The 11,002-nt window shown below is 45.8% G+C and overlaps 1 long non-coding RNA gene across 1 annotated transcript; it reads left to right on the forward strand.

Annotated features, from left to right (window-relative positions):
* The first annotated feature begins 9,529 nt into the window (after positions 1-9,529).
* Positions 9,530-9,929, forward strand: LOC123398611. The gene is made up of 3 exons (XR_006610219.1): positions 9,530-9,564; positions 9,673-9,725; positions 9,901-9,929. It is a non-coding gene; the product is annotated as an uncharacterized LOC123398611 (long non-coding RNA).
* Positions 9,930-11,002: the final 1,073 nt, after the last annotated feature.

The following is an 11,002-nucleotide window of genomic DNA, read 5'->3' on the forward strand; positions in this document are numbered from 1 at the left end:
TTACGACACTGGAGCGCAGTCACCATTCTATTCGAGGACTAGAGTTTCCCTTGGAGCACCATGACGGGCAATGAGAGCCACGACGACGCCTTCAAGAAGGGAACAAGCTTCGCTACCGGTCCTTCCGAAGATAGAACAAGTTTTCATCCCGATCAATACTCACCACCAGTGAACGCCACATCCCGGCTACCACGCCGTCCATACGGCCATGGTCACCGGGAAACACCGAGCCACGAGCTCTCCCCATGAGAACCGCGCTACCACCACCAAGGTCGCCGCCCCGGCATCCAGGACCATCACACCACCATGCCCAAGACACGGCACTACCCCAACCAAAAAGAAGAGAGAAAGGAGTCGCCTTTTATACCCTGCACAGCCCTAGCGCCAAGGACCAATAGGCCGGCCAAAACTGGCCTCCATCGACCAATTCTGCCATACCGGTCACGAGATGAGCTTGCTCCTACCGTACCAGCCATGAGACGAGCTTGCTCATGCAGCACCGGGTGTGAGACGAGCTCGGTGTTGCTACTCCGGATGCGAGACAAGAGATGGACCACAACTGGGAGAGGCCTAGCTCTCTGGTGCATGTAACAAGCACATGACGAGAGGGTGAAGCAAGGGACGATACAGTCCGTCGGCAGATGAGCCGACGCCGGAGTAGAAGTCGACCATCACCGTGGGCAGAGCCGCCAAGCCACCATGTAGCCACCATGCCAGGAGGCCACCACCCATGTCGGGCTTCCACACGCTGTTGCCCACAGCCGGAGCACCAGCCACGCCAGGCTGCTGCCCCACCCATGTCGCCACGAAGTCATATCTGGTCGGACCGCCATACCCTACCCCTAGCCCCCACCACCGGCAAGCCTGTGCCGCGTCGCACCATCACCCACCATGGCCATGGAAGGGGTAGAGACCTGCAACCTGCGCCACCCTCTACCCGCACCACCAGGCCCGAGATCTGGCCTTGACCCTGACATCCCTGGCGACCAAGGTGCGCCCACCACTGGCGGCTCGCCCAACGCACCATCATCGTGTCATCGCCGTCGACCAGCCCGAGCACCCTATCTTGCTGCCATGCCCGACGCCCAGGATGGCACCTAGGACCAGCTGAGCCGCCCCACGGCTCGCCACCAACACGACAGGAAGAAGAGCGCCCTGCTAGCACCAGCGTTGATCGGGGTTCGCTGAGTCGTGCCCCCTAGCAACAGCGAGGGAGGGGAGGAGGGGAGGAGGAGCGCCCGCCGGCGGCTAGGGTTAGCCTCTCATGCTTCTGCGGGGGCGTCGCCGAAGGGGGGGGGGACAGGAAGGTTTGCTAGTGTCGCTTTACTACCTCTACTACTCATAAATTTTATTTTCATTTTCTTTCATCCAAAATACCATGAAAGTCTTTCCAAACTTTGTATACGAGTACAATGGAAAGTCAAGTTCATTCTCAAAACAAATTCAATATTTTTAACCCTTTTGCAATTACTTGTTCCTATGCATATAATCCAAAAGCCAAATATCTATTTCCGTGTGACTTGTAGATACTCTCAACATAGGATATGACCCGTCTTTGTTATATCTCTATGGTTATGACTCTCTGTCATCACCTCAATTTGTGGAGGCAAGATTTCTAGACCGGGTGTACAAAGAGCTTGTCATTTTGGGCATCTCCAATGTTTTTGTAATATGCTCATATACGTACATACATTCATTCCTATAAACGTATGTATGCACACCTAGCTTATATGAGCACCTCTAAGATACTGAGTCAGCACATTTGTAGGATCGAAAGTATGTCTAGGGGGGTGATTAGACAACTTGACAAGATAAACACTTAGCCTTTTCCCAATTTTAAGTGTGGGGAAGTTTTAGCAATTATGACTAGTCAAGTACACCCCACACATGCATATCTAAGAGTATTGCAGCGGAAATTAAAACATGCAAGTGTAAAAATGCAAAGGTTGACATGGTGTTTTTTGGCATGGTTCCGATAGGTGGCACTATCGTGCATCCATCTTAGTGGAGAATTCAACCCATGGAGGGTAACGGCTGTGAGAGTCCAAGGAGGGATCCACCCACAAGGGGTCCACGAAGAAGCGGCCTTGTCTATTCCACCATGGCTTCCACCCACATAGTACTTGCGTCACGGATGGTAGATCTTCATGAAGTAGGCAATCTCCTTGCCCTTACAAACATCTTGGTTCAACACCACAAAACGAAGTAGGAGGCTCTCAAGCAACACCTAACCAGTCTAGGTGGCACCACCCTGCAAAAGGTAATAGATGTGGCAGAATGATGAACTCCTTGCTCTTGTGCTTCTAAAGATAGTATCCTCAACACACAATCACTCTCTCTCAGATTTGGCAAGGGTATGAGAGATTGATCTTGTGGAAAGCAACTTGGGGAGGCTAGAAATCAAGGTTCAAATGATCGGAATGGAATCTCTTGATCTCAACACATGAGTAGGTGGCTATCTCTCAGAAAAATGGATCTAGCAAGTGTAAGTGTGTTATGAGTGCTTCCTCTATGAATGAGAGGTAGGTTGACGGGTATATATAGGCATCCCCCAAAATCCAACCACTACAACATTATTGCCCAACTCGATGACACCGAAATGAATCTCGATGGTACCGAGCTGCACTAAATGTGGCAGTTTTTGAATTCTCGGTGAGACCGATATAGGAACCTCGGTGGTACCGATACGATGACCTAGACTGGTTTCCAAACTCGGTGAGACCGATTTCAAACTCAAATATTTTGAAACTTGAAATAATCTGAATAGAATGTTGGTCACCAAATCTCGCTGGCACCGATAGGAATGTTGGTTGTAACGAGATGGTTGGTTTGTCATAGGATGTGTAAAATTGGTATGGCCGAGTAGGTAATTTTGGTGGCATGAATTTTGCTTATGTGGCTTGGGACAAATATATTTTGTGGGAAAGTGGCTGAGTATTTTTGGTGGCTATATCTAAGCACTTGAGCAGCTAAGTCATCATAATACCTCACCCCCTTTTAATAGTATTGTCTTTCCCATGAACTCAAAGTGATTTCTCACAAATTATAAAATGAAGAGTCTTCTTGCTTGAAGCTTTAGCCAATCCTATTCCTTCCTTGCATGAAAGGGGCATCGCCACACAATCCTATAGCCAAAGCATCTTTGAACTTTGCTGAAATGTACTTGAATAAACTCATTAGTCCAATGATGCATATGTTGTGATTAATTACCAAAACCACCTTAGGGAGTAATTATGCTTCCAACATTATATTGATATTGATGACATCATCACATACACATTCGTAGTCGATGGGAACATCTCCTCCCACTAAATGCACACCGTCGAAAGGTCTGTAGTAAATTCAGAAAAATGCAAACATAAATGTCAAGCCTAAGACTTCAACTTTGATGGGTTGAGTGTAACGACTAAGATGCATCGGTTTCCTTATTTTGGGGCGAGGACTCAAAAGGGGGAAGGGGCGCATCTCAGCATTTCGCAAGAAGGATAACATTACCATTACATAAATAGAGAGATGAGTATAAGATTCGGCTTACACTCGCCACATGTTAGATTACAAACCACACAAGCATTCATCATTCATACATAAGACAAGGTCCGACTACAAACAAGATAAACGGCAAAATCATGCTATCCTGCGTTGCTAGTCCCACGATCACGCCCATGCACCTCTAATCCTCAGGATACGTCACATACAGTCTGCCACTGTCTTCGTCAAACTCCCACCTCAGCAAGGTATCCTCAGGGACGTCTGCATCTGAAGTACCTGTACCTCTGGGTGGTTATAGTAAACTGTGAGCCACGAGGACTCAACAATCTCATGACCTTGGTATCGAGCCTAACTAAGTTAATGGGTGAGGTAGGGTTAAGTGTTTGAGTTTGCAACATCCTAAGCATATATGGTGGCTAACTTACGAAGAATAGAAATAAGTTATGGTGGTCTACGTAAGACGGTCGAAGACTAGAATGATCACTAAGTGATCCTGAACGCCTACTACGCCATTCATAACCCCACCGTGTTCTCGAACAGAGAAGGAGCTCTCAAAGAGATAGTCACGATTACGCACAGAGTTGACAGGTTTTATTCAAATTACTTTAATCTATCTAGAACCGGATGTTAACAAAATATCCATATTTTCCATATAACCGCGGGCACGGCTTTCCGAAAGATTAAACCCTGCAGGGGTGCTCAACTAGTCCATGACAAATTACCACAGGCCGCATAGTAATCCTCTATCACGAAACTCATGATCTCGTCGGATTCCTTAGTGGAAAACCTCAACTCTGAGAAGACCCAAAGTCTCACCGGAATTCCAATGCGCAAGATATATAGGTAAGGTAAGACAAGTCCAGCAAGACCACCCGGTGTGTCGACGAACCCAATAGGAGCCGCATATCTCGTTCTCAGGACACAACCGTCTATGCATAGTGGATGATAACCAAACGACTCGAGTTGCCCGGAGGTGGCACCGCCGACTGCTAGGTGGGTGGACCAACAATCATGAGGAGCACTGGCCCGGGGGGTTGATTAACTTCCTCGGGGTAGCTATTCCCTATGCTTTTTATTAAGTTATTAGCAAATTAAAACCAAAGTTGGGTCCTGACAAACAAGCCTTAACAATAAACGATTTATCAAGGGGGTCCCCGTAACAACCCCGAACGTGTTAGGAGCGCTCAGTTATGGAATAAAACACCGATAGCCGAAACTAAGGCGACAACAGCGGAACAAATCACCCGGCAAAAGGCTAGGCCTTCCGCTATTTTCCAAGTATGCAGGTGCATTAATTAAATATGATGGTATCAAATGGCCATGTTATCACATCGACCAGCTGGCACCTGCAACTAGCAACGCTAACAAATTTGTGGTTGAGCAAGCCTAAATTAGCCAAACAGTATTTTCTAGGAGGGGAGGTGTTTGAGGTTTGATGGCCTATATATCATGTGGTAAGCAACGGAGATGCAACGATAGAAACAGTATTTTCAAGGTCACGATCATCTTGCGTGTGATTTCTTCAGAGTGGAACTGTTCCTGATCTTCCTGCACGAACTCACCGGACTCCTCAAACTCGTTTCTGGCCGCAGTAGGTATCCAAAAGAAACGAACAACTAACAAACACTAGCAAATGATGATGCAAAAGACAAAATGATGCATGCATGCACAACCTCTAATCAAGAACATAAACCACCCTACACAAATAAACTAGTGCCACCTCACCACAAGGAGACTTTTCTACAAGAATGCTCAAAACTGAATTCCAGTACCACCATTGGATTCCTTGGGATTTTCTACCCCAAATATATATATCATACTGCTATATATGCATGCAGAAAAACACCACGAACAGCAAAAGAAATATTGCACATGATCAAACTACACCATAGTCAAGAACATGGGTTGTTCTTGATATGCCAGATGTGGCATATGCCAGATTTGGCAGATTTCCTCTTCTGGAGTTATTCCAAAGTGGAATTAATACACAAGCAAAATAATAAAATAACAAAATATAAAAAATCAACCTATTTGACACGGGGCCCCTAATGCATGAGAGGTGGGCCCCGACCCCACTTGTTTGTGGCATAGTTGCAACACAATTAACACAAAGAAGCTACCACTGGGCTACAAGCAAGTATCTGCACTACTAGGGGAGGAACTCCACAGATGCCACCACTGCCACCCTAACCGAAGGGAAAACACCCAATAAATAAAAGAGTCGCAAGGGGACTCGAACACCCCTGCCCTGCTGCGCGAGAGGTGGCACTTTTGCCACTGCGCTGCGCTACCGCTCTGACCCATACGAGGAAGCAAGAAAACTGAATTAACCCCGCACCTGCTACCGCAAAGAAGGAAAAGAAACACGCGAATCTACACTATAAAAGAACGAAGAGGCAGATCCAACTTTAAATCTAAAGCGTCTAATCATGTAATCAACGGTGTAACTTTGTTGTTAACGGAACGCTAACGAAAACACCCCACCCGTTACTATCATCACTAACGTAAACACCCCTCCCCACCCACGATCATAGCCTCTTCCTTCCCCAAACTGTCGATGCATCCTCCTCCCACCACGCGCCTCACCACCGCCGGTCCTCCGCCATCGATGCCTACTCCTCCCGCCCCATGCCCCGCCACCTCGGCCTCCCCATCCCACGATCCCGCGGCCCTCCTCTCCCCGCGCCCCGCCACCGCGGCCTCCCCACACCGTGCCCCGTCGGCCCTCCTCTGCCCGCGCCCCACCGGCCCTTCTCCCCCTGTGCCCCGCCACCTCGGCCTCCCCGTGCCCCGCCACCGCGGCCTCCACAACCTGCGCCCCAGCGGCCCTCCTCTCCCTGCGCCCGGCCACCGCAGCGTCCCCAGCCATGCACCCCGCCGGCCCTCCTCTCCCCGTGCCCCGCCATCGTCGGTCCTCCTCTCCACGCACCCCGCCTCCTCTGTGCCGCGGCAGCGGGGGATGCGTCGAGCTCGCCCCCGGTGCCCCGGAGGCTGGTGCTCTACACCAAGCCGGGGTGCTGCCTCTGCGACGGCCTCAAGGAGAAGCTGCACACCGCCGTCTTGCTCGCCAGCACCCCCTACTCCCTCGCCTCCCTCGAGCTCCAGGCAAGCAAACCTAGAACCAGTGCGTAATCTCTTTCTCGTCCTGAGATGAATGCTTACTTAGTTACTTTGGATGCTGGATGGACTAATTCGATCAGGAGAGGGACATCCCGACGAACTCGGAGTGGGAGCGGTTGTACCAGTACGAGATCCCGCTGCTGGCCAAGGTGCTCCCCGACGGCACCGAGGTATCCATCGATCCGCTCGCGATTCACCCTTTTTTGCCATGTTTTCAGCTACGCAATGCACATAGCTAAATTATGATACCAGCATACAACATCCATCTGGCTGTATAAATGTCTCAATTCGATAAACGAAAGCAGACAGTGGCTATGCTTCGCTGGTTCGCTGTAGTTGGGATACTCGCTACAGATAATAAAATCATAGCTCCGTTGTTTGATGAAGGATTATTAACATATCGCTATATGTTTGGCTAGCGCAAACTTGATAGAGGTATACCACACATTTGCGCCTTGACCTGCACGCGCTTATAATAAGATCACTCCACACAAATCAGCAATTTTTCTTAAAGATAATCCGATGGTCAAGACAAGGAATTCTCTCCTACTTTCCACCTCGCCTAAAGACCATTCCTTATTGGTATGTGATAAGATCTTTCGATCATTATGATGATACATTATCTGTGAGAGTTACCCCCTCGGTGTTTTACCACCGCGGCCTCCCCGCCCTGCGCCCCGTTGGTCCTCCTCTCCCCGCGCCCGGCCACCGCGGCCTCCCTAGCCACGCGCTCCGCCGATCCTCCTCTCCCTCCCCACCACCGCCGGGGAGCGGGCTCCGCCGATGCGCCCCGCCACTGCTGAAGACGGTCTAGCGCGTCATGGAGGCGTACAATCACATCGGTGTTGATGATGGTTCAGAGCAGTGAGCGACCCAAAAGAGGGAAATACTCTATGTTTAAAATTCATCTTGGTTAATTTTTAATCTTGAGTAATTATCTCTTTTTTATATGACTGGGAGGTATCTATATTTTTTTTAAGGTATAATCAGGATTCATAAAAAGAAGAAGATGGTATTGATCGAATCATCTTATTTTCAGGTATAATGGGGATTCATAACAAAGAAGAAGAATGACATCTCTCTTCCCCTCAATTACTTCTTTGTGTTGTTTGTTTCTTGTATATACTATGAAGAAATTGTATGTTATCCTGGATAAGTCAATACTACAATTTTTAGTGTACAAAAAATTTAGGTTTCACATGGTTAAGCAACATTTGAGACTATTCTAACACTATTATGGATTATTTTCTATATTTCTTCTTTCCTAATTATCTTCCTTTTACTGAGGATTGCAGCTAAATGTGCTCCTTTTACCGCAAGGGAAATGGTCATTTGAGTTATTTTATTTCAATTATATTGTAATAGAGCTTCCAGTGGTCCTCCATCATGATTGCATCCGATGTACTCTCAAAATACCCGATTATCCTGAAAGAAAGCATTAGAAATTTATATAAAGATAAAAAATAAATGGTTGTATTATTTGAACACGAATACAAGTTTGACCTCTTTCTGTAATAAACAAATCCAGACACATCAATTGCAAATGCTGAGGTTAGTGAAGTTTGTGAAGATGATGTTCGTGGAGAATCGATGTTGAAATCTGTTTGTAATATCATCTACTTTCCATACTTGTTTATTGGCCTAGCGAATCCATATGTACGGCTTCCATTGCCAATTATTGTACTATTTTTCTTGTTTAAGTATGGTATTTTCCACAAAGATTCACATATATGCTGTGAGCTGATTCTAAGTTTGGTAGAAAACTCACATATATGTTAATGGTTAGAACTTCATTCTATTTTTTCTACCTATTCCTTTGTTTGTATAGTTTAGTTCTGTTCGACCATGTTTCCCTAGGAATAATGTTGATTTGTGTTCCTTTTGTAGCCAACCTCCAGCCCTTCCACATGACAAGAAGCCCATATCTTCCATTACATAAATCATTTATTAATGGTTTAGGAAGTTGAGACTCTCTCTTTATTTTATTTTATTGGAAACTGCATCATATCGTGTTCTGAGTATTTAGTATCAGGATTAAGGTCTGAATGACGATACATGCTTGTAAATAATAAGCTGGGTTGAAGTATTAGGTTCTTTCCTTTGTTTCATTCGTGGAAACAACACACACACACACACACACATTATATTGTTCATCGCCTTTGCGTGTAGATTTTGTTGCATAGTGCCTTTAGCTATTTTTTTTTCCTATTTTGAGCTGATTCTAAGTTTGGTAGAAAACCCACATATATGTTAATGGCTAGAACTTCATTCTATTTTTTCTACCTATTCCTTTGTTTGTATAGTTTAGTTCTGTTCAACCATGTTTCGCTAGGAATAATGTTCATTTGTATTCCTTTTACAGCCAACCTCCATCCCTTCCACATGAAAAGAAGCCCATATCTTCCATTACATAAATCATTTATTAATGGTTTAGGAAGTTGAGACTCTCTCTTTATTTTATTTTACTGGAAACTGCATCATATCATGTTCTGAGTATTTCGTATCAGGATTAAGGTCTGAATGACGATACATGCTCGTAAATGATAAGCTGGGTTGAAGTATTAGGTTCTTTCCTTTGTTTCATTCGTGGAAACAACACACACACACACACATTCTAGTGTTCATCGCCTTTGCGTGGAGATTTTGTTGCATAGTGCCTTTAGCTATTTTTTTCCTATTTTGTTCTTTGTGCAGCACAAGTGGTCCTCATCTCGATGGCGATTTTGTTCGTGCTCTTCTTGGTCCAGCGCTTTGGGGCCGACAAGGTCGGATACACCTTTGTGCCAGTCATCTCAGTGTGGTTCCTTCTAATTGCCGGCATCGAGATGTACAACCTCGTTGTTCACGACATCGGTGTTCTGCGGGCCTTCAGTCCGATGTATATAGTGCAATACTTCATAAGGAATGGGAAGAGTGGATAGGTGTCACTTGGTGAGATTATCTTGTGTGTCACAGGTAACCTTATTTGTAATTGAAAATTTTGAAATGACAAGCGGTTGCGTTGCAAACTATAGACTGTAGAACTGTAATCTGAATTAACTGACTGATTGTCATATGTAACAGGCACAGAAGGTATGTTTGCTGACCTAGGACATTTCAACATCAGGGTTGTTCAGGTAACCACATTAATTTTAGATATAAGCTTTCAGAAGTAACATTTTTTTTCCTGAGGCCTCCCTCAAGAGTTCGAAACTGAAGGATCTCATCTTACAATAGTTTTTGTGCTTACATTTGCATCTCAGCTTCAACGACATCGTGTTCCCATCGGTGGCGCTGTGTTATATTGGGCAGGTGGTTTACCTGAGGAAATTCCCACACAAAGTTGCAAACACCTTCTACAGATCCATCCCAGGTACAAAGGTTTTTTTGTAAGACTGCACTTTTGCTGAAGAAGGGAGTAAATGCATGCATTTGGTAAATATGGCACAAGTAACTGAATTGCTTCCTTGTGCAGCACCAATGTTCTGGCCAGCCTTCATCGTTTCCATTCTTGCTTGCATCATAGCAAGCCAAGCTATGCTCTCCCGTGCGTTTGTCATCCTCTCCAAGGCTCTCTCTCTCGGTTGCATGCCAAGGGTTCGAGTGATTCACACCTTGCACAAGTACGAGGGGCAGGTACACATTCCTGAAGTGAACTTCCTGATGGGATTGGCGAGCATCCTCGTGACGGTCGGCTCCTGGACGACCACCAGCATCGGCCATGCTTACGGTAAATGGCTGGCCAAGGATAAGGCGTTTGTGTTCCACTCAGGTTTTCACTTTTCAGTGGGATGCTGTCATGCTGAACATATTTATTCATCGAGCTGATCGACCCGATGTTCGTTATGCGCAGGGATCTGTGTGATGACCACGTTGCTCTTTCATGGATGTTGATTTCCATTAAACAGTATTTTGCAAACTTCTTATTCTCTGTAAATTCTTGATCCCACAGGTCAGTGTGACGCCCAAACCTTTGGGTGTCATGCATGGACTTTGATTTTTTACACTTTATAGCCTCGTGGAAAGTCCAGTTTTTAATTAAGACAATTATTAAGTGTTAATTGCACGTCTGGAGGTTCATTGAAATTCCCCAGGCGAATTGCTTGAATTATGACTAGCCGACTCAATACTTATTTATGTGCCTTTAGTCGATTGGCTTTAGTGTGTTTGTTTTTTCTTGTTAGGATCCTGGTCTGGAAAACTACATGGTGTATGGATTCAGATATGAACACAACAATTTGTACAAGGTCGATTTGGATTATCCTTGGTCTATAACTTCCAGTTATTCCGCTGTCAGCCTGTCACACTACTGGTATACCCATTATTCCGCCTTCCAACTTTTATTTGCAAATTTGTGATGTTTTTGATACTATTTTTGTGGTTGATTGAAGTAGTGAGGATATTATAGCTATGA

The sequence above is a fragment of the Hordeum vulgare genome, chromosome 5H, assembly GCF_904849725.1.
Source record: "Hordeum vulgare subsp. vulgare chromosome 5H, MorexV3_pseudomolecules_assembly, whole genome shotgun sequence".
In the NCBI taxonomy this organism is placed as follows: Eukaryota; Viridiplantae; Streptophyta; class Magnoliopsida; order Poales; family Poaceae; genus Hordeum; species Hordeum vulgare.